We start from the raw sequence: 22,683 nt of genomic DNA, 5'->3' as shown, positions 1-22,683 counted from the left end.
GAAACCATATGCATAAAGTATAAGTGATTTTAAAATATATGATACAATAGTATTTGATTTTCTAACTAACCTACGACTCTAAACTTACTGCACCTTGAGATTGATTCCTTCTGCTGTGCAAATAAACAGCAGCAGGAATTTGGTAAGAACAGACCTGTGGGGACAATGTCAGAAGGCTGCAGTTGCAGAGGAAAGAAGTACCCAATTTGCTAACTTTGTCTCTTTCTGCCAAAGCCAGGACTACCTCCCTTTCCAAATAGCGTTAATGCCTCAAAAGACATCATCTTTACTTCTGAAATCTCAGAAACATGCAAATACATATTGAACAGAATTGGGGAGGGGGGGTGCCCTTCTGAAAAGAACAAAACATGTAGATCGTACAGTCTGTGATGACACTGACAGGGATATTTGGAGAGAAAGGACTGCAGTGTTCCCACCATACAATTATGCAAGGCTTCCTGATTCCTGCAGTTTCACAGCTGCCTTGAACCTGTCATTTCAGGAAGAAGCTGCAGATGCTTTTCTTCCAGGTACAAAAACTCTGTTATTTTCTTGTGATCATCTGTCTGTCCGCCTGCCTTGCTTACCTTCTCCACTCTTCCTCTCTTTCTGTACAAGCTGTTTTCAGCAGGCTTGTTATTGCACAGGCTGACAGGATTCTCAGAGATAAAAACCCATGGGATAAAACCAATGTAAGGAGTGTTTTTGATTGAGTGTCAGGGAAGTGTAAGTAAATTCTGTCAATATGTAAGACCATGTGAAAGCTTGCATCAGCAGGGATGATTTGAGGTGACAAGCTCAGGATGGTAAAGGTGGAAATAAGCCTAGTAGCGATAGTCGATTTCTATGGCAGAGGTGCTCAACAGTCTGCCATCAGGTGCTAAGTTTGTGAGGCCTCAAGCCAGAAGTTCAACAGAAGTATGAGCTACTTTGTGATGATACCAAGCCCAGGGAGACATTCTGTCAGTCGTACTTACACTGGGCTTCCAGGATTGCTTTCCAAATAATTAATTCTCTGATCTGGACATAAAGCCCTGAATCTCACAGACTTTTATTCCATATATCCTAATGATAAAACCTGGTAAGTCAGGAAGTGGAGTCTGGCAAGAGCTGTCAGATATAACTGTTTGGCCCACTCCACCTACTGTTGTATTCTGCTTTCCCTGATACATATTCCTGCTCAAGTACTCATAAAAAAAGGAGTGGTATAAATTCCGTAGTAACTCGCACTGCTTTTGGTGGCACGGCATTACTGTCACCTTCTGCAAACTCCTGCTACCTCTTGTACTGGCATTTTTACAGGGAAAAATAGTTGCAAAGTGAGGACCATAAGTGAACACTCTTATATTCTATTTCATTTCACTGTACCTTTTTTCCCCTGAAAGCTTTTCTGTGAGTTATTCCCGTTTTCAATCACTAATTTATTTTATGCTGATAAATTGTTCTTTCATCTCATAAAATCTGGTAGTAGATCATCCTTGTTCAGGGTCATGGCCACAGAAATGCTGAATCTGCTACATATGCTTTTACAAAGTAGCCATGAGTGTATCTAGGGTTGCAGCTTTTTTATACAAGAACCAACTTGCTAATTTTACCTTGAGTTTGCAGCATTTTCATCCAAACCAGAGAGAAAGTCAAGGTACACAAAAAAAGCCATTTTTAACACTGAAATTTTTAAAATGATTTAGAATATTTTAGCTGAGTATTTAGATGGATAGTTTTTCTCTGTAGAGCTTATTCTTACATATTTTGTAATCTTTTTTCCAGGATAGCTATTTAAAAAGATTAAAGAAATACTCTGTTGGAACATATCATTAACATATTCTGTATCTTTGATTGACACCCAGTATACTGTTGTGGTTACAGGGACCAATCTATCGATGGTGGCTATATTACTTTCAGAGCCTTTTGTAACTGAGTCCCTTTACTGCCTCTTAGGACACAGTGAGACATTAAATTAAGCAGTGGGAATGATGTCACTTTTATGGGTCTTTTTGTGTTACAATGCCTTAAAAATATCTTAAAAATGTAAATATGTATGTCTATATGGTATGAAAGAAACCACTGGGGAAATATATTGTATATCCAGTGCAAGTTAACCACCATTCTGGTATCTGGGGAAAAATGTTTAAAGGACAAGACTTCAACAGTACTTAATTTTGTGTGCAGACTTTAACTTCCTAGAATTTCTGTACAAGCTAAATTATATGGAAAACCCACCACTGAATCACCACAGCTGTTTTTTGACTAGAAGTGTATCTCTGAGGTTATATTACTCAAGAATATAGGAACTGACACACAGCTCGGACACTTAAATCATCTTGGGCAGCATCCAGCCTCCTAGGCCATCCTTAGCCCATGCTGTTAGCTTCCTTCTGATACCTGTGTTTCTACTTGAATGCAGACCCCAGGCCACCAGCAGAGCACCCTATGCGCACTGATATTTAGTGGTGCCCGAGGTGCCCTGGGACATGACACCTACACGGCAAGCTGCTGCCCCGGCCATGCCCTGCAGAATTTGTTTGCTCCTCAAGCTGGCTGCTTGAAGAGCAGGCATACTTGCATGAATTACTTTTTGGAGCAGAAGGCCCAACAGCTGGCAAGGCCTGTAGCATGCCTTTGATCTCTAATGCTTCTGGTGTCTAGGGATCCCGGATGACCCTGCCCTAAAGAAAGTGTAGAAGACTGGCCCAAAATTAGCAAACCCACTGGCTCCCAGGCCATTGCATAAGCTGGCAGGAATGAACAGGATTCCTTCTTGAATCCAAATAAGGAAGAGCTAACACTCTTCCTCCTGGATACTTTGTCAAAAGATACTAAACTGCAAATGACAAACCGTTTATTTACCTAGACATGCAAAATACCCCAAATATACAGTTTTTATCTAGGACAAAACAACTTTGCTCTGTCCTCAAGTTTAGGCCATTGCCAGCAAATACCCACTCACCCAGCAGCTGCCCTCAAGCACTCCCAAGTGTACAGTGTCAAGCCACCAAAATCCCTCATTAGAAATAACTCTTTTCTTAGCCCAGCCAGGAGATTTTGAACCTTGGCACCTGATCTGGAGGAAGACACATGCTGTCAGAGGCTGGGGTAAAGAATTCACTTATGAGAGGTAATGCCAGGAGGAAGTTAGCTGGTTACTGTCTCCTAAAGAAACCAAAAGTGACAGTGCTTATATAACAGCAGAGAAAAGTCCAGTGTCATTTAATGGATTCCCACAGCACTTTACCTTTGGAGGAATGACACATGGGCAGGCCTGTTTGTGAGTGGGTCCTTATGAATGCTGCATTTCACATGCTGCCAGGACATAGCTTGAACAACCCAGATGTGAACCATGCCTGGTACAGACTGGATTAGCCACTGCCTGGTAGAGACAGGATATGGATCTCTAAGGGCTATGTGAACCTGTGTTCCGTCTTGCTTCTCTGCAACATAAGGGCACTGCAGGGCAGAGCTGGGAGATGGAGATGCTGGCCAGCAAAGCAAGACCTAATGGGCCTCTTTGTTACTGGGCTCTGTTGTGCCCAGCTGCTAGGGAGATTTAGGTCACCTGTCAACTAGACTCTGTTCTGCAGATGCTGTTCAGTCAGCAGCATCGCAGGAGGATCTCCAGGCACAGAGAAACATACCTCAGGAGCCAACAAACAGGCACAGGTGCTACCGCCGCGTTGGCTAGAGCTGCAGGTGGCGCTCTTTGCTTAGCATCGTTTGAGGGAGACGCTTTTGGCTGCAGTGGCGCTCTTGTACTCAACCCTTCCAAGTGGCAGTCTGGCACGGGATTCCTCTCTGCTCCTCGGGGATCTCCCCTCTGTGGGTTACGCCACTGGTGGAATGGGCAGGTCAAAAAAAAAGAAGACTCTCTTCCCTCGAGTCTGTGTAGCGACGCAGCAGGTCTAAAGGCACGAGGGTGTAGCACAAGCCGGGGCCATGCTGACTGTGCTGCGCTGCCCTGGAAGTTGAGTGCAGGCTGCCTGCGGCTCTCCCAGGCACGAGGGTGCCTGAACTGCCTGAGGATGCACAACGAGGAGCTGCGCGGAGGGCAGAGCAGACCAAATGCTCTGTGGCAGTTCAAAAGTCAAGAACTATGCTCGGCAAGGAACAGGAAATAAAATGAAAACCTGTAAAATTATCACAGTGCGCCTACAACTCAAATACTAGATGCAGCTCCAGGCACCCCACATTGTAAATGACACCCTGCAGAACTAGAATAGGCTTAGATATGGCTGAGCAAAGGTAAGGAGAATCTGCTCTTCAAGGAGTAGTTAAGTAGGCAAGGACTCTTCACCTTAAAAAAGAGATGACTGCGGAGAAGAGAAGACTGCAATATATGGAATCATGCTAAGATGATGAAAAGAGAACTACTATTTACTATTACTCCTAACACAAGAACTAGAATACCAAAATGAAATTATCAAGCAACAAACTTGAACAGAAGAAAGTATTTTTTTCACACCACATATTAAACAAACTATGGAACTGTTAAGAAGCTGAAACTATAAATGGTTTCATTAATGAATTAGAAAAAATTTATGAGAAAAAAAAGTCCATGCATGGCTCTTAATACTAAGATATACATAAAACTGCTAACACAGAAAGTTCTGAAACAGCAGATTACTGGAAGCTGGGAAGATACCACTCTGCACTTGTCCTGTCCTTACAGTGTCTTCCTAAACATCTGTTACTGGTCATTCACTGTCAGAAACAGGACAAGTTGGGTGCAATGACTTTTGGTAGGACCCACTGGCTATAGGTGGGCTGAATGGCATTGGCACTGGCATGTTGTGGATCAGTGCCCAGGTTTAGCATGAAAAGAAGGTGGCTGCACACATCTCGCCAGATGGGACTTTACTGGGCCAGCTGTTTGGACTCGGCCACTTGGAGAAGATTTGGGATCCTGCAGTTTAGTCACAGCCAGTAAGGTAATTCTTGTGTTCTCAACTGCGGCTTTGGTACTAGATAGATCCGGAGGCTGACCAGGGTCCTAGACAACGTTAGCGCTTAAATCCATGAATCCAGACTTCTTTATCAGGGAGGATCTTTTTTTTTTAAAAAAAAAGAAATCCTGCTTGTTTGTCTTTGTCCTACCATGTTCATGAATGTCGGTTAAAATACTTTGCAATTAATTTTACTAGTTCTAAGAAAATGCTGATAGATTTTTAATTGCAGGGTTCCTGCTGCAACCTGTTTTTAACTTAGGTACATTTGCTCTATTTTTCTAGCATAGTAGCTAATTTTAATGAGATTGCCTATTTTTGTTAACAGTTCAGCCACTTCATTCTTAAACACTTTTTGAATCTTAAGATATATACCATCTGGTCCTAGAGACTTGTTACTCTTTCATTTATCCATTTGCTTCAGCATCTGTTCTTCCGACACCTCAATCTCTCATAAAGCTTCATTTTTATTACCTGAAAATACTGATATTCTATGGCTTACTGCCACCTGAGCAGTAAGCTACTCAGTTATTTTTGGTAATTAACAGATCAGGCCATACATGCTAACAACTACTTAGTTTGTATTCAAAATCAGGATAGAAACCTAAACTAGACAGCACCAGCCAGCATTCAGTTCACTTGGAATCTATTACTAGTGCAGAATTTTCATTTTGCTACAGCCTGGTTTGGGTTAATTTTAAGTAAAAAGGATTATTTTTCTACTTCTGAACTCCCCCAATAACATGCCCCAAAAGATGCAAGAAACACACACCTTTGCAAGTATAATTAAAAGGGTCAACCCTAAAGATAACCAGAGGCAGAGATTAGTTGTCTTTTTTCTTTCTTTGCCCTTGAGAGTAACTGGAGATCTTTGAAAATAATTTTGTATATTATTTTTATTGTAGTCACAGATAAACAATAGATATTAATACAAATGTATTTACACTACTGCAAGCCATATTGATCTGTAGCTCCTGTAATTATTTTTATATGCTAATTTTATATATGCTAATTATTTTTATGTGCTATATTTTTATATGCAAAGGCTAGATTGCAAGAATGACATTTCAGAAGATTTTCTTGGAAGATTTTGTTCCTTCCCTAGGAGAATGTGATACAGATTTAGAGATCTTTGTATTTTATGATGAAACACTAAACATCTGGAACCATCTTAAGCCCCAAGAAACTGATCAAAATTCAATGAAATCAACAGAACACCTTTTACTGATTTTCAAGGTGTTTGAAAGCATGTCCTAAAAGGTCCTGTTTGAAACAGGTCCTAAAAGGACAATGAAGTAAGAATTTTTCATTAATAAAAAAGAAATATATTGTGTTTGATCAAGACAATCTGTACTGAATGAATTTTGCTTAAAAATCAGCTAATAATAGAAAAAATAATTATCTCAGCTAACAGAGATAGGGCTTTCAACTTATGGAAATATGTCTTTGGGGTAGTCTGTTACTACAAATAGTAGATAAAATCATATACGAGTATTGTTTTTTTTTAAAAATTACATTTAATTGGCAGGGCATATTTTATTTTCATATATTTAATTCTTTGCAGGTGTCTGATCTACACTAACAAAACCCTGGAGACCTGAAGGGCATAAACAGAAAATACTAATTAGGACTTCTGATAGACAAAAGGTCTTTTAAATTGCTCGTTGGGTCCTTAGCAAGCAAGAAACATAACATCATCTACAATCAAACTCAATCCACTGTGGTGGGGAAATGCTCCACTGTAAAACAGGTAATCAAGCAGGTAAGACATGTTTTATCCTATGTGATGTGCTGTATCAAAGTTAGTCAACGTTTCAGAGTAAAAAGGTTTGGGAGCAGAATAGAAGAAAAAATACCTTATTGGCTCTACCTTAAGTAATACATATTTTTCTTTTGTGTCCTCTCAGAATCTTATTACGACTCTTTTAAGAAATATATTAATTCCATAAACTCATGCATATCATAGTTCTGGGTTCATCATTTCTTCAGAGTCACCCTACTGAATAGGAGATATTATTCTGCCCCACTCTTTTTTTTTAAGACAATCTTTAAGTGATTTCTCTCCCTAGAGGACTACTCAGTGTCCTTGCATTTCTGGAAAGCAGCACCACAATTCTGAATATAGAGGAAAACAAAGTTCAGTGCAGCAATTTCTCCATAGGTGGAAACAGGTGAAGGCAGGGCAGGGAACCTGCACTGTGTCTTTACATAATAGAAATGTCCTTTGACACTTCAGCTACTGCCAGCAATAACACAGAAGGAGAAGCTGCTAAGCAGTCAAAAGACTAGCTTTTAGCATCTCTACAGTGTGAGTATTTCTCATCTGCCCACTTAGATCACCCAGGGTCGCTAAAACTCTTCCAAAGAAATCTGTAGAGGTAATGTAGCAGGGAGGTAGCAATCTTCCTACTCTATTTACATGAAAAAAGTACCATCTCATCTTCCAGGTGAAGAGATTGCATCATCATTAGAAATAGCAGCTCAGGCACAGATGTAGTATGTTGAAAAACAAAACAGAACTGCAAAATGTATATAAAAACCTAAGCCTTGGAACAGCAAGTCCTGTTAAAATTCTATGTTTTTATATCTTGAGAATATAGGTAATGCTGGAGACAAATACCTGTGCATCAAGGTGTACATGGATTTTTCTTATTTTGTGTGAGTGCTACCAAAAACCCAATGTTACTTAACAGATAAAAAGTTCTCACATAGACAGATTCTGTCAAAATTTATGCTGTAATCTATGCCATGCAGAAACACCAAAGCCAGGGGGCACTGCTGTCTCTGAACAACTGCATTGAAGAGAAGAAAAAGGGGGAAAAACAGGTCAGGATTTGAAAACATGCTGTGAAGTGCGCCATGGAGTATGATGGGTGTTATGCTCCTTCCTCCTCCTGCCTTCCACAGGTCCGACCTGCGACAAGATAACACGTGATGGCTCACGCAAAGTATGCTTGGGAGATGAAGCTCAGGCTGGAGGTGCTCTTCCTTCCAGCACTGCTGGTCTCCACATCAGTCCCCGCTGCAGGATAAGACAGTGGCCACCTTGCAGTAAGTAGGGCTTTTGCAGGATTTAATAGGCTGCAGATGAACTGGCTTTACGAAAGTAAATAACCAGCTGGTCACTGTATGTAGCCACAGCACTCTGCTCACAAAAGACAAGAGCCTCTTTCTGCTGTCACCTAGATTCTGGCTTTTTAGCTTGAGTTATGGAAATTAATCTTTTCCACACCAGCTCCCAGAATAGTTAAAATGATGCAATTCCCATGCTGTCAATTATCACAATTTTATCATGTATTAGCTGGTATTTCTCCAAAGGCATTGCTTCCAGGGAGTCTCATAAATACCTGAGACTATCAGGTTTCATTTCTCAAGAGACATATTTTAGCTCTCAGGTTTGGAAGAAAAAAAACTTGAAAACATAAACTAGATGCAAAAACGTAACCAGAAAGAACCCAAAGGCCAGTCCTTTAAAAATAATGGCTTTTTAAGCCAATCTCAGTGATTTTTTAGGTTTCACTCATAATTTGGCATTCTCAAGTTCACTTGTGGGCACAGTTATACAGGTACTTACCACAGTTTACTTAAGCATTGCTTAGATTTGAACAAATACAACCATTACGTATGTAATCCCCCAAATAACTAAAACACCTATCTGTGTGAAAAAATTACATGTAGGCCAAGCCATGACACTGCCATAATTCCTTTCTCCTATAGATAGAAGTATATACACACACAGATACATATATTTACACACAGACATATATTATATATACATATATTACTGCGAATAAAAAACTATTAAAAGAGTGATACTAAAGTTGCAAAGTCAAGTAATAAAGTGATAGAAAGTTCTAGAATTCAAGCAACCTTCATGGCTTTAATTTGGCCCTGTAAAATATTTGCCATACAATACCTTGTTTAAATACATGATGAATACCATTTTTTACAAGGGACCCTTATCTCTTTCAGGATAAATGCTCAAAGAACAGCTACTTAACATTTTATCTTATCCTCCTTGTCCGCATGTGGTTCCAGCCTCGTTTACCAAACGCTATTCAAAAACCCTGCCCTGAAAGAAGAGTTGCTAGTTTCCTCATTGCCTATTATGACATTAGTATCATTACATTGTATCTTAGTATTTCAAAAGTATGAATGTGCTTATTTTCACACCATATCTATAAGGTAAGGCAGAATCGATATACCATTTGAGAGATGGGGGATCTAAAGCATAGAAAAATTAAAGTCAAAAGTATTTGTCTGATAATTCAGGGTTTCTAATCTGAGATATCTCCTGCTTTTTATGTTCCAGAGCACTTTATATTCTAGATGCTTTTGCAGTCTTCAGATTCAGATACGAATTATGCTCAGCACTTTAATAAAACAGACCACAACACATCAAGGTAGGTTTCAAGAAAACAGGAGATGTGATGGGAGATTACCAGGGATATATTTGGTTGAAAAAAGTTGCCTACCCTATTTTCCGACAGTAACTCTGTGTCATGGGTGGTGGTGGTGGTGGGGATTTTCCAATTCATTGTGGAAACATTCAACTGTTAATTGTGAGACCAATTCTTCTCTGTACATGGCCCCCCAACCTCATTTACAACACAGTTTCCAAGTACTGCAACCTAGGAGGCAGGGGTCCCTAACTTAACAGGTCTCCTTCACCAGATCGCCCTGGATTTTACTATCCTATGCACAGAATGAGAAAAATTCTATGGGGGAAAAACAACAGGACCGAAACAGTGTCTTAAATTATTACCAATACTTCAGACCACTGTCCAAACCTGTTTCTTGCTAATGCTAAAACGGAAAAACGCCAAGGAAATGAGAATAGACAGCCTAAGGCAGGCACTCAGCATAGAATATAGCTTATCCGGAAGAGTCAAGTTCAGCAATAAGTTTAAATGACTGAAACAGTATCTTGTAAATAAAGGGGCAGCCTTAATAACAATCAGTGCTGCCATTTCCTTTAAAGCCCACCAATACATTATAAACAGAGAACCACACGGAGCAGAAGTACAGAAAAGAAAAGCTTGTGTGTATATACACACAACTAGCAGGGCTTGCTCTTCTTTACTGGCTCTTTTCTTCACTTGTGTTTGCATGTTTGCTGTTTTATTTTGTTCCTTTCTCCTTTTTATTTCCCCTTCTCATCTGACCCCCAAGATGCTCTCTGCCTGAAGCATTTTTAATCTAAGAAGCAAGAGAGACTTCATCAAGTCAATAAAATAGCAAGAACAGAGAACAGGTGATAGAAAACAAACAACAGAAGAAAAATCATCTACAAAAATAGTACAGTCTAGAAATAAGACATTTATACTGTGTTAGGTTCTCTCTCAGTTCAGTCTTTTCTTTCGGATGCTCTTCACCTATGCTACTGCATGTAACCTTTCCTGAGCTTCTCTACTCGGAAAGTTTTGATCCTAATGTGACTCAAATTAACTGACTCAGCTGGTAAATGCTAATCTAGGCTTCACACAAACAATAAGAGGAAAGCTTTTTTTAAGAAAGTTTTTGAAATTTCCTTTAAATTATTTTCCTTACATATTAGGACATACACTGATTATTTTTCCTTGTATAACTTAATTGGGCTCCCAATTCCCTATACCTTTTCCAAGTTCTTTACAACCAAAGTGAAAATATGGCTTGTTAAACAACAAAATAACCCACATGTAATACCAGAAGTTGGGTTGAATGGACATTTATAGGATGCTACAATGCAGGACAATGATTTAGATTTCAAGTATACATTCCTAATCTACATAACACGGTTAATCTACTGTTTCTTTTTTTTAAATGAACAAATATAATCTCTTTCCCCTTGTAACGATACTGGGCCCATCACCTTCTCCTGCATGAAAGCTATGAATAGAGATTTATTTCAGCTACATCTCTGTGAAGTTTCTTCACACAGATTATCTCAGAAATGTATTTGAGACTAATGGGCTCAGATTTGTCCATTACTAACGACTTCAAGGCCCAGCCCAAAAGCTGCCTTTTACAAGAGAATCTCCAAAATGCTCATACTAAAGCTTGCAAATCCTGCTACCTCTGCTGTGTCAGCTGCTCAGACTGGCTTTTTATCTTCCTCCAGTCTACCTAGAATCTTGCAAATTGCAAGACCTAAAAATAATACATTTGGGGTTAACTATGCGCTTTCTGATTTCCTTCCTTTTAGTTGTTGTACTCTGTTACCACAAAGGCAAGAAATTTGATTCTTTTTAAACGAAAACTCAGAGTCTTATGTTTAAAAGATTTCCAGAACTAGGGCTTTAATAATAATACAAAAATAAAAATAAAAAAATCAGGCAATACAAGGAGGAGAATAAAATGGTGAGGACTGGGAACAGTACTGAAGACAGTATTGCTGAGAAAAACTCTCAATGACTTCAATGAGCTCTGGAACTGGTCCTACATTATGCAAATAAGTATATGCAAATTATACAATATAACTATACACTACAATATCTGTCATAACTGTATTTATGCTATCAGTTTGAGTTATTGAACAAATATTGGATCTGATTCTGTTCAAAGCCCTTTGGCTCATAATTGACCAGCAACAGTGAGAATTTTGCCTGAACAAGACACCCAGGCTCAAAATTAGTATTGCTAGCTCTCATCATTGTATGCCATGTTGAGTGTTTTTCTTTAAACCCCAGATACTGTAATTGAGAAGACAGATGTTATGAAACAGTAATTCGTAACACAGCAAGTTTCTAGCTATCATGGGTTCCCTGAAAACCTTGCACGTGGAAAGGAAGCACTCAAAAGCCAGAGGGCAAACAAAGAGTCCACAGTGTGCCAGGGACTTTGCTTCTTTGCTTCTTAAGCTGTCTGGTTTGAAAGTCATCCTGTGATTTACCAGAGGCAGGGGAGATTTTCAGTTTTCAAATACTCCTTACTGATGACACAACCATGATGATGTCAGAAAATGAAGATTCACATAAATTCATGTGATGTGCTTATCAGAATCTTTAAAATGCTAGTCTGACATCACTACTGTCAGTGGTTATTGATGTCAGAAATCAAGGTCCGAGGTATTTATCTCATATAAAAATATAGCCTTTAAATCTGTTTATTGAAAGGTTTGTTTCTAAATTCTGAGGGTTACTTTCAACATGATCATTGCTTGTGGATATAAAAACACTTTTAAAAATTTCACTAACAAATTGTGATATTTAAATTACCATAAATGGCCAAAATTATAACATGAGAATTTACCTATTTTCTTTGCAAATTTGCTATCTTTTAATTGCCATCAGTTTCAGAAATTACAAAAAATTCTCATTTATCTTTTCTTACCTACCATACAGAAATGACGACCTTCGAAGCAGTCAACGTATTTGTATTAAGGGAAGAGATAGATGTGTAATTTTGCTTACTAGGAAAAAAGTATTAGCTTTCTGACACATTTTATAAAAGCTTTTTAAATATAGCAAGTAAAGAAACAAAATCACAGCCCTTGTCCTGTTGAGTGTTAATAAAATTCCATCTGGTCACTTAGGAGCTGTGCCAACATTACCACACAAAGAGCCTTTGAACTGTTTTAATGTTCAAGAGTCATTTGACAGCTTTTTATTTTCCCTTTTTTGTCAAATATGCACCTAATGATGTACAGATGGCTGGGTTCTAACAAGTTTACACACAAGTAAACTTGAAACTACCCTTGAAGGTAAACTGCTGAGTTTTTTCTTTGGGTTGTTGTTTGGGTTTTATGCATTTTTTCTAACATTTAGGATTGTTCAGTCTACTGCTGCTCCAATTTCCTTATTAGGCAAATAAAAAGTGAAAGTGAAAAATTGGTTTATAGCTGTTTTAAAAATGCAAATGTAGTGAGAATCTGCTCAGCCAGCTCTAGCCCAATGGAATGGGACCAGGTACAAAGAGTTAAGGTCATGCTAGACAGCAAGTTAAGGAACTGTCAAGTGACAAAAATCTTCACTGGGGAAACAAGTCTCAAGAACCATTCTGAATGGTGAGAGATGTTTCAGCAACAGATGGGTACTATACTCAGTGTTTAAGTATATATTAAGTATATACCTCATAGTGCCAAAATCAGTAATAGATTTATTCTTTCATCATTGTGTTTAAGTATGTGTACTTAATAGAGAAAAATAAATTCCACATTGTAATATGTATTCAAATTTACTGTGGAAAGACAAATTGGTTTGCCAAAAATGCATAAAAAAGGTCCTGATCAAACTTCAAAGTTAGCCCTGCTTGGAACAAAAGATTGGATTAGGTGACCTCTATGATCAGGTTGTATGTATCATAATTATGTAGCACTGAACTGCTTGGCCTGCTCTATAGCTTTTAATGCAAAACACCTAGTAAAATGATCAGAGTAATAGCTAAGTGGTAGAGGAGGATTCAACAAGTGTTGCAAGACTGGTAGAGGTAATCTATGCCATCCACTTCTGCATTATATAGAGTCAGAAGAGACAGGTAAAACAATACTCAGAGCTCCACCAGGCTCTCAGCTAGATCAGTTGTCCAGGGTGGGACAAAACTGCTATTTCATTTATAAGAGGAAATGTGGTTTAGTAACACACTCTCCTTTATTCTCTGCCTTCAACATCTTTTAACTGAATCAAGTAAAAATTCTGTAAATCAATGGGATTAATTTATATCTTAAATCTCTTTAGGACAAGCACCCAGAAGACAGATAAGGGCCTGATTCTGCAACTACTTATACGTGAGTAACTTTTTCATTTTTACTAGACTATTTTTGCAAATAATCTTCCAAATGTGCACAAACACTTGGAGGAACTAACCTCTAATGAGATGCTAAAGGGAATAAATCTGTAAAAATACAGACTATTGTCATTGTTGCTTTAAATTAATTTATGGGTGATAACGGAATGGAGTGTTGGAAAGGTTTTCAATAGAAAGATCTTAGCTTTGACAGTCTTTTCAACTCTTGGCTGCGGACTTAATTAAAACTAGCTATTCTGATCTTATTCAAAGTCATAACACATATGATTGGACCCAAAGAGCAATCTACTAGAGAAAATAAAACAGGCCAGAGCAATGGAAATATAGTGACTAATCTAGGAAAAGCTTTGAAGCTTTAAGAAAAGGTTATAAAAGACCTAATGATAGAGTATAATGATGTTTCTACACACGTTCCGTAATTATTCACTTAGTGCTACACTTTTAAAGATATCTAGGCACCTAAAGATGCAGATGTCACTGAAAATTAACAATTTAAGTGATCTACTTTGGTACTCCTGATCTCAAATATTAAATTTTTATCAATTAATGTCATTTCTTTGGTTCGCTACTGTTCTTTTGCATGTAATTATGGGATATAAATTGTTGTACCTGCCTGCAACTGCATACCATTCTATAAGGAAGTCTGAACCTTGAGCATCGTTCTGAATAGTAAACCCTTTAAAAACCCTTAAAGCATCAACATTTATATTTCCCAGTCCTCTTCCAGGCTAAAAAAATTGTTTTGCTTGCTGGATTTTTAAGCAGCTGGTGTTCTCTGAAATTCAAGGTTGATCAGAGCACTCTAGCAAACCATTTTCCCCTGGTCCAGCTATTATTTCTCCACTGCAGTTGCTGTCATGGTGTCCTGTCCTGATACAGTTCCCTTAACACATTAGCTCTGCGAGAAACATCTCCCATGCCTCAAGCAGAGCATAAGACTACAGACATTCAGAGACTGAGGGCTCACACAAAGCACTTTGAGGAAATCTCAGCAGGGAGAGTAAATATTTATGTATATATATATATATTTTATATATATATATGTTTATATATAAAAATAGAAAACTAAATAGCTATCATTGGAAGAAAAAAGCTTAAAAACAGATTAAAAATAAGTCATAAGTGAAACTAGTTTAACTGTTCCTAATTTAAAAGACTTGAGACGTTTTATTGCGCAGCAACACTCATGCAAACTCCATTTTCCTTCTTGTCAACAAAATACATATCCTAAAATCAGTTAATCCACTACACTTGCCTCAGCAGTCGTCTTTTTGACTTTTTACTGAAATATGAAGTTTTCCCTCAAATTTTCTAACCCAGCAGCAGGTTTAGAGCTGCAGCCTCTGAGCCTCTAACACTGGTGGACTTTACAACGATGTCCCCAAATGGCCTTGGAACTGAAATCTTATTGGTGGTTTATGCTGCTCCCCAAAGAACTTTCACTGTCTGCTTTTCATTTGTTTTTTTAACTTTCCCCAAACTTACCAAAACCCACTACTATTAATTACAAGCTACATGCTAATTACAAACTATGTATGAAAACATTTAGCTCTGAAAAAACCCTGCTTGAACTTGACGAGTGTGTGCAAACAAGATTATAATGGAAATCACCCGCAATTTGTATTACTGTTTTGCTTTCAGTGAAAGTTTGTTATAACAATATAGATTGCAAATCTAGTATGTGATTCTAAAACCTTTTATTTACAAAATTCTTATGAATTAAAATTCATATGTTAGTAAGTACTTGTTTTCCTGCATTTTCCTACTAAGTTACTGAGCAAAAACATTTTTATCCCAAGAAAGAAAGAGAGGTGAAGACTAGTCTATAAGAATTGCTTTTCCTCCTGAAAACACTGTTGTTAAAACCTGTAATTCAAAAATTTCCTTTAATAACAGAATTTTCCTTTAAATTAAATAAATTTTCCTTTAATAACAGCAGTGTGACAGTCTCCTCATGCCTTGGAGAAAAGACTTATAACATTCTCTAGTCAATGAAGGAAAATCAGTCCTGGAGAGTACTGGTTCTTGGCTGGTGAGACTGTCTGATGCCAGCAGTCCTTCAATTTAGCAGTTTAGCATAAATTACTATGATGGCCCCAAATCAACAATATGCATTTTGTAGGTAGATTGTGGTGCCCATGTACTGTAAATTGAAGCCTGGGGACTTCATTAATCTACAGCTAGCTTTTTAAAGTTTAGAATATATCTTGGTGTTGGTATCATTGGTCTAGAAGCTTTTAGGGCCAAAATGTACTCTAGAGTTTGTTTTTAAAGATATCATGTATTGCCTTAATCCTGGTGTTATTAAGATTAGTATACAACTGTGGTTAATCCTTCCAGTGATAAATATTTATCTATTAATGCAGTTATTTGTTCTCACTTAGGGATGCATAGGATGCCTAGCACCAATAAACACTGCACTGATAGGATCAGCTCAGATGTTCTCTAGAGGATGAGGATTCAACTGAGTTTTTACATAAGACTGCCATAAAGCTGCACTCTAATCAGATGGCAAAATTAAAATGGTGCAAAAAATGCTTAGTAAAATTCTATTTAAAAAAAAATTCCCACAAAACCCACTAATATTCTGCATGATTACCATAGTTATAAGTGATCATTAACCTTTGCACATCATTTAAGAGTTTTATTTAGTAAAAGTTATACAACAGTGACAGTGCAGTAAACACGATCCTGATGTTCTGAGGCAGCACATTACAACACAGTACATGTGCACAGCTGGGTAAATCATAATTCAGATGCTATAGGTCTCAAGTATTACTTAGAACCACTTTGATGAACACTGGAATGAGTGAGAAGATCAAATATGTATCCACTGCAAATATATTTTTGGAGAGAGAAAATCTGGCAGTGCAAACCAGGGGAAAAAAATCTCTCTACCTTACATATCTTAAAACTCATGAGTCACAGTTAAACCATTAATCCGCCATTCTGCAAACAGCTCTGGATGACATCCCCAAAACAAGTGAAATGCTTCCCAGATACACACATCTGTAGGAAGCTTATGGGAAAAAAAACCTTTTTTTTAAAAAAAGTATATTTTTATATGACAAAGTAAAGATCTCTGCAAAAGGCCACTTGTTATATTAAATTGTTAGTCATTTCTTTCCCCCACAAGCAGGATCTGCATGTATTGCAGAGAAGTGGAGAAGTGCCTTGCTTTCACTGCTTAATAACCATCCCTCAGTCTAAGTAGAGTCATACTGGCAGAATCTGAAAGGAGTAAGGCTCCATGTACAATCTGCAGGCCTCAAGAAGGAAGGGCAGAGATAAAATATGTGGAGGAAAACAAGTCTTTGGGATGTGTTTCACAAGGGATGCAAAGTTCTGTTACAACCAGATACAGCTGTAAATGTTATGACCCCAAATCAAGAATGTCCACTATAACCTCAAAAACATTTATTCCTCTGATAACCAGTAGATCTTGACTGATCCTTAAATCACTGACCCCATAGAAAAAAATCAGATTTACACACAGAGATGGCTCTAGGAAGCCCACCTTCCCCAGTCTCATTCACCTGCCACTGAATGCTGGAGAAATTCAACCTTTTTTCCTTTGAAGTTCCATATGTGTCTAGCTTTAGTCCACATCCAGAACTATCCCAGTCCTTTCAGGCAATTCAATAACCAAATTCACATATTAGCCTGATCAGAATCTCTGAGGGTCTGACTCTTCTCAGGCCTTCTTAGAACATGCCCCATACATACAGACAGCACAGGAATCTTTGGAGAAAAGCACCAATGTCCCACAGAAAGTAGACAGCAAAAAAGTGAACATGCCTTATATCCATTAGCCTAAACATTAAAATAAATGTTCTCTGCCTGAAATGATTTAAACACAGTTTCTCAGAAACATACTCAAATCACATTTTTATCTTTTTCATGTGAAGACTGAAACACTCACTACCTCTCCTGTTGAGTTATGTTTTATTTAAGCAGTCATTGTATAAAACAAATGAGCAGTCACAGGAATAAGAGCTGGAACTAAACACCTCCAGCTTTTTTTAAAAAGTGCCTTAACTAATAGGCTACAAACACATACTTGTATTTGCCCTCTTTTTCTGGCCCTGTTAATACTAACGTACTTGTCTGTCTCATGACACAGCTTCAAGTTCAGGCAGAGAAAAGGACTGAATTGTTCTGTTTTCTGGGTAAATGTGTGAACCAAAAGACTATTGAGGCAGGCAGCCTATCCCAAAGATGATGAGAGTGGTAACCCAGTTACACCTCTTTCTCCATTCATATTTGAAAAGGAGGAGTAATATAGGTTCAGGCTTTGACAGAAAAGGTGCAGGCACCCACCTTTATGAAATAATTCCAGGCCCTAGGTTTCAAGCAAAAATGGAGCTGAATAGAAAATGGCATGCGTATTCATTATGGAGGGGCTTCCTGCTGAGCTTGGTTGTTGTTTTTAATCCTCCTCTGAATTCTCCAGGCACTGTATGGAGAGCCAAAGCCCCTGGCTCAGGTTTCTGAACGCCATGCTGGGAGCCAGCACCCAACAAGCAGAGCATCATATGTCTAATGCAGCCCACCTCTAACTGCTTGTCTGCAGAGAAACTTCTACTGCAGTAAGCATTTCAGGATATCCATGTTATTTATTTTATGCCATTTACAAAGACTGGCTCAGAGAATCGTATTGTGACAACTGCAGTTGTGCAGGTATGTTGGTCTAAAATGCCAGTAAACTACCCAATATAGACAGACCCTTAGGAGGACTTAGCTACTGATCTACTGCCAGTCCTTTTGCCATTAGGGCCAAGAGATGCTGTGTTACCTCAAAAGGCAGAGTAGCAGAGAACAGAAGTCACAGCCCAGCAAGACTGGGAGGCAGAAGTGATTTTTGTGACCAACTCCTGCCTGTCACAAGGATTGCTGCAGCCTTTAATATAAGGCAGTGCACTGAGGAATTATTTATGGACTACTTGAGTCAAGCACAGCTAACAATCTTTGCAACAGTCAATAGTCTGAAACACTCCAACAATGTGCCGTAGCCCATCCTCTGGTGGGCATCTGGCACCAGGGTTAGGAAGGAGCAGCACAGGACTTGCTACATCAGATGTTTACAGTGTTTGTGCCAAGGAAATTCCTCCTGGTCAGCATATGCAGCTCCCACAGAGGCCAGCCACTGCTGGCTGGTGCAAAGGGACCACAGCTGAGGAAACTCTCTCCTATTAACTTTAGGTTTCAATTGCGTTTTTCTAAAACAACTTCTCAATTATAACTGGTCCCTTGAAAGTGGAAGGAAGGAAAGCAGAGAAAAAAATACTTCAGAAGCTGTCACACCTTACCAGGGGAAAGCTTAGAGATGCCAGAAGCTGCTGTCAATTTTAACTACCGTTGACATGTTAAGGTTTTAATGAAGCTAGAGGAAAAGACCAGGATGCTTCTGCATCAGAAGGGCATATATCAGTGCAGCTTTGTTGCTGGCCACGTTCCATTTACTTCTAGAGCAGCATATAAGAATAAAAAATCACGTTACCAGGCTTAATATCCTTCTTCTCCAATTTATTAACTGACAAAAGCCTCCTGCTTAAAGTTATTGAGGTAATATTAATTAGTACAGTCAGCAATTGATCCTTAAAGCTGTATTTGTCAGGAAAATTGCTAATCTTTCAGCTATAAACACAAGATTAAAATAATCTTCTTTCCTCTTCCTCTTGACCCATTTAGGTAGGCAGTTAGGCACAATGAGTAGTAGTTTGGTAACTGTCAGTAGTTTTAAATTCCATGCAACTTCAGCAGACAACAGAACATGCATAGCTCCTTCTATGCCTCATTCAGATGTCAGGCCTTCTCTTTCCTTGCCTGAGCACTCCCTAACCTTTGTCAGTGCTTTCCCTCTGTAGTCAGAGTTGGACTGCTTAAGGAAAAAAAAAATAAATGAAGACCCAGAAACAGAGAAACTAACTGAAACTGTACTAGCACTGAAGAATCTAAAATCTCCTAGGAAATGCGCTTATGTGCATTGCCACCCTTTTATACTGAAGTTCCTCTCCTGTGTGAGCAGGGTCCACTGTGATACTCCCTTGGAATAGTGCACTTATCTCCCACTAGAGAGGTATGAAATGCTGGGTTCAAAAGGGATTATTCTCTGATCTAGTTGAGCAGAAGTTTTGATTGTCCTGTGGTCAGGTCTACACTAAAAGTGCTTGTAGGGTCATGAAAGTAGTGGTAGACTCTACCAGATAATGCTGCTAAGGCAGATTCATCTATCTTGGTAAAGTTTCCTTTTGCTCCAGGATAATAAAAATTTGATTATTCAAGTTGAAAAAAAAAATACATGTGTAAACGCATGATTTTGTTGGGCTAAATGCACCTAAGCTAGACAGGGACTTTTACTCTCACAGTTAAGTCAGGCAGGGGCTGTGGCTGATAGATCTGTGGGTCTGACTAAACTGGGGGACTCAGGAGAGCTTCTAAGTACATGTTCTGGCCCATCATCTTCCATGACGCGGAAAGCTCACAGTATGCACTGTCCACTGCTTAACTAGCAAGAAAATTGGGCATGCAGGCATGATGGGAGCTGTGGCACACTCAGTAAAGCTCTCACTAGGATGACTGGGAGATCTGGACCCGACCGTGTCCCATGAATTGCTTCTATAAGTCAGTCTCAGTGCATCCTTCATCAGCTAAGTACATAATGTAGCACAGGAAAAGCTGAAATCCCATTTAGACAACACTTGAGAATTCATATTTCATCATCATTGTGATTCTGCAGAATTGTCTGTTGGGTGTATACAAATTACAGTTTGCCATCCTTCATTCACTTGAGTTAAATGATTGCCAATAACTCACGTTCACCTGCAAATGCTCGTTTAACAAATACTCCCAAACATTTGTTCAAGTATACAGAAAATTTTGAGTTATGAAGCATTGATATGATATGATATGAAGCATTTATCATTGCTTTACTTAGTATGAAGTAACCAGTTACAAACTTTAGTCTACATAGCCCTATACAGGCTGATCAAACTGCAGATTTTAAGTATGCAATTTGTATTTGAAACCAGTACAGCCTGAAGGTATAAATGCATTTGAAAAGGTATAGCCTTTGGCAGGCAGTACTTAATTTGGGGAAATGGCTGACACACCTAATAGCAGAGCTTCAATCCAGAGGTGTTTTTGGAAACTTGGGGATTGGATCAACAGAAGTCTCATAAAGTTCAACAAGCAGAAGCACCAAGCTCTGCAGCTAGGGGAGAATAACCCTGAGCATCAGTACAGGCTGGGAACGGCCTGGCTGAGTAGCAGCTCTGCTGAAAAGACCCAGGGGGTTACAGTGGTTGCCAAGTTAAACAGGAGCCAACAGCATGCTCTCATCACAAATAAAGCAAACTGCATACTGGCTATATTAGGAGGAGTGGAGCCAGCAGATCAAGGCTCTGCTTGATACTTGGTGAGGATTTCTGTGTCCCAAAAGTTCTGTATCTCATTCTAGGTGCCCTAGGTCAAGAAAGATGCTCAGAAACAAGAGAGGGTCTAGGAGAGTGTTACCAAGATGGGCAGGGGCCTAGAGCACATGGGCTACAGGGTGAGGCTGTGGGAGCAGGGCTTATTTAGTCTGGCAAAGAGGAGGCTAAAGGGCCACCTAATAGTGCAGCTACCTAAGGGGAAGTTACACAGACTATGGAGGCTTCAAGGCATACCTAGACAAAGTCACGGCTGACTTGATTCTGGTGTTAGCGACAGTCTGCAAAATTCTTCCAAATGACAATTCTGTGTTTGCTCTATTATTCTATCAGTCTTCAAATTTCAGCTCAAAACACCTTTATTCATTCTGCTCAGGGGTTTATTACAATGACTTCAAGTAGGACACTCCCATTACAGGTAAGTCTAAGACTTTCTGTGTGAGAGAAATGTAACTGTTTGGTCTTACTAAAAATTAGCAGAGCACAGACTGGAAAAGAACCAATCTCATTATTCTTGCTATCTAATGCTTAGGTAATAGATTTTTTCCTTTTCTTCCCAAGCAGGTAACCATTCTTCCATCCTACGAGACCTGTAGCAGTTTTGGGCTCAAGAAGAAAAATCCTCAAACACTGATAAGAGAGGATGAGAGGACTTCCTTGTATGCATAAAATTATACTTATCTTGCATTTACTCAACAACATATGTATTTTTTGGTACTGCTTGAATTCCTACATATGAGAAGAGAGACAGTGTGATTGTAAAATATCATGAAGACTAAGTCTTACCATTGGGAAAGAGCATGCTGTTGAGTGTGATGGAAAATTATCTTGATTTGTTAAGGCCTTGATACTTCAGAAGGATCTGAGCACAACTCTGAAGGCTAGAAAATATGGACTTCCTTTCATTGCAGTCTTCAGTTGTAAAAGCAAACAAGAAAAGCTAGAATGAGGCTTCTTCTAACTTCAGCATGATACAACATTTTCAATGTATGAAACTGTATACAAAGACATTTATTAACCAAAGGAAATTTTTAAGAGGTGAAAACTGGCAGAAGTGGTATGTTAGAAATGCTAGAAAAAAATCTCTAGCAAAATTTAAATACTGGAGAAAGATTATATATGATTTCTATATTGGAAAAGAAAAGGATTAAAATGTGGCCTCTGGATAAAAAAGGACAAAAGTTGTGAGATGACAGTGTATGTGATAGAAATGGAACATTAGAAATGTACCACAGAGGTGATTTTGTAAACTATTTACTAACAAAAATGCAAAAGTCTACTAACTTTCAACATTACTATTAAAAGAACTGGTTAGGAACTTCCCAGCCTATTAGCTGTAGGATGGTGTTATATATGTAATGAAATAACTATTGAAATACCCAGAAGTCTTATGTTTTGAGGCACTTAACAAGTTGTGGTCTGAATATAGGACTCTAAGCCTGAAAATGTTGTTTTTAATTCCAGCTGTCAGTATGATACCTTTTGTAGCTTGACAAGTCACTTAATGATGCAATGTCACAGTAGAAAGCCACATTTTAGGAGCAATTGTTTTTATACATATTGAACCAATATCTTTTTAGCACAGCGTACTT

At 38.6% G+C, this 22,683-nt stretch overlaps 1 protein-coding gene and 1 long non-coding RNA gene across 4 annotated transcripts in view; one reads left to right on the top strand and one right to left on the bottom strand.

The window, feature by feature from the left end:
- The window catches only part of RAP1GDS1 (Rap1 GTPase-GDP dissociation stimulator 1), a 106,839-nt gene that overhangs the window by 71,425 nt on the left and 12,731 nt on the right, over window positions 1–22,683 (bottom strand). The window lies entirely within an intron of this gene.
- On the top strand, window positions 12,580–21,711 carry LOC136992229 (uncharacterized). The gene is made up of 3 exons (XR_010884312.1): window positions 12,580–12,618; window positions 13,592–13,641; window positions 21,656–21,711. It is a non-coding gene; the product is annotated as an uncharacterized lncRNA (long non-coding RNA).

This window comes from Apteryx mantelli, chromosome 5 (assembly GCF_036417845.1).
Source record: "Apteryx mantelli isolate bAptMan1 chromosome 5, bAptMan1.hap1, whole genome shotgun sequence".
Classification (NCBI taxonomy): Eukaryota; Metazoa; Chordata; class Aves; order Apterygiformes; family Apterygidae; genus Apteryx; species Apteryx mantelli.
This window is presented reverse-complemented; position numbering and strand designations above follow the sequence as displayed.